This window comes from Homarus americanus, unplaced genomic scaffold, assembly GCF_018991925.1.
Source record: "Homarus americanus isolate GMGI-L3 unplaced genomic scaffold, GMGI_Hamer_2.0 scaffold34360, whole genome shotgun sequence".
NCBI classification, from domain to species: domain Eukaryota; kingdom Metazoa; phylum Arthropoda; class Malacostraca; order Decapoda; family Nephropidae; genus Homarus; species Homarus americanus.
Window position 1 is genome coordinate 9983135 of NW_024739403.1, and position 2158 is coordinate 9985292.

The following is a 2158-nucleotide window of genomic DNA, read 5'->3' on the forward strand; positions in this document are numbered from 1 at the left end:
TGTTATAATGGATTTATCTTGTCCGAATTCACTACTCATTTTTGCCATATTAGCAGCATTATCTGTTACACAGCTTCTTACTGTGCATCCAAATTTGTCTTCACATTTTTTTTTGTAGCACATTCAGCTAATTTCAACAGATATTCAGCTGTGTGCCTTGATTCTGTGTCTATAAAGTCAACAAGATAAATACGGTTGTCCGCTGTTAAAGTTATACATACTATAGGCTCATTATGGACATTACTTCATCCATCCATGGCCATGCAAACTGTTTTCCCACTAATTTCTTCTGAATCATTCTTAATCACTGAATCGTAGGCTTGATCCAAAAGAGACCCTCCAATTTGATGTCTATTAGGTGGAACATATCCTGGTCTTAGCATTTTAATCATCTTGATGTTATTAGCCTGCTGCATTGCATATACTTTTCAATCATGTAGAATAAAAAGAGAAAACAGTTATTAGTAAAAAAAATCATTTTGATTTAAATCATGATTTTTTTACTCTGATTTAAATCGATTTAAATCATGTGATTTAAATCATTTGATTTAAATCATATCAACCCTGCTAATCATGTCAACTATAGTTTTATCTTTCCCTTGCAGATCTAAGTTTAGTTCATTCAACATAGCAGTCATGTCAACTAAAAAAGCTAAATCTAACAGGCACACTTCGTTATTGATCAGAAGGCCAATCTTTTGAGGACAAAAACGAAGAAATCTATCATCACTCCTGCACAGGGCAATGAACCCACTGATTCGGCCAGCCATTGCAGGGGCTTTATCAGTTGTTATAGATACAAGCTTACTCACTGGCAACTGTGTACAGTACTATTAACAAAATCACGGAGTCTGAAATATGTCTTCACCCCGAATTTTTCCTTTTAATGGTAGAATTTTCAGCAGTTCCTCTTTGGTACTCATGCCTTTAAATACTATTCTAACGAAAATGCATAATTGTGATGTATTGACCACATCAGTAGACTCATCAAATTGTAATGAAAAGAACACACACTCATGTATGTCTTTGTTCAGTTGTTTACCCAAATCCTCAGCCATAAATTCACAGCGCCTCATGTCAGTGTTTCTTGGTTACTGAACAGTATTTCAGACTTATTTTTTAAATTTTAAAACAACAAATCTGCTGCTTCTAAAAAGGCCTCTTTGAATATTTCTCCATCTTGAAAGGTTTTTTTGTGCTTTGTAAGTACTCGACTCACCCTGAATGATGCAATGGTTGCTGCCCTTGACTTTGAGCTCGCGCCTGTAAAAAGAGTTTGTTGTGCAGTAAGCTGTGATTTCAGTTCATGAACTTTCCTCTTCTGTAGCTCACTTTTGGATGGAAAATCAATATTATACTTCTTGCAAAAACTTTTGAAATGCCTTTCAAGATTTCCTTTCTTAGTTAGAGCTGGAGACGCATGGCAGATCAGAAACACACACTTCAAATTATTCATGGTAAAAAAATAGACTTTTTCCCATTCATTGTGCAAATTTTAAATTTTGGTCTTTTTAGTATTTGGTCCAGAACTCATTTTTGGTTCAGTTGATGGCCAATAACCTGTACAGTATTTGGAAAAGAAAAAGTCGTATGTGAATACGAGAATTACCTTTTTCCATGACTTTTCCTACGTGAATAGGAGAATTACTAACCGTAACAATGTAACGTTTTTAACTTCTTCTTTTCTTCATAAGCAATTGTCGCCGGCTAGTGTGGACACTTCTGTCTACTCTAGGGTTGCGGCGAGAACTGTTGCTAAGCTAAAAAGTCAGTAATTCTCGTAATCACCCAAGACTTTTCCATAACAAGAGACAGCACCTCACACTTCCAAGTATTGCAGACGACTGGAAATCACTGCATTGCTGGTGACAAGTGTGTAGGCTCGTAGGGGCGGGGTTGTCAAATATGATTCTCTGTCTTTACTTTTGAGAAGACTCCTTAATATTGAGTCGACTTTATCATTACCAAATTCATTAATACAAGGTTTAACGTGAATTTCTAAACTTATAAAAGCAAATACAGTACGTGCTTAATTTTAGCCTACAATTGATGACAACTTGCTGACCACTTTCCTCACCAGGAACCAGCCAGCACCGGCCCGTATGAATGCGAACACTTCCTCTCATGTTACACCATGGCACAGTCGAAGTTTTTCTGC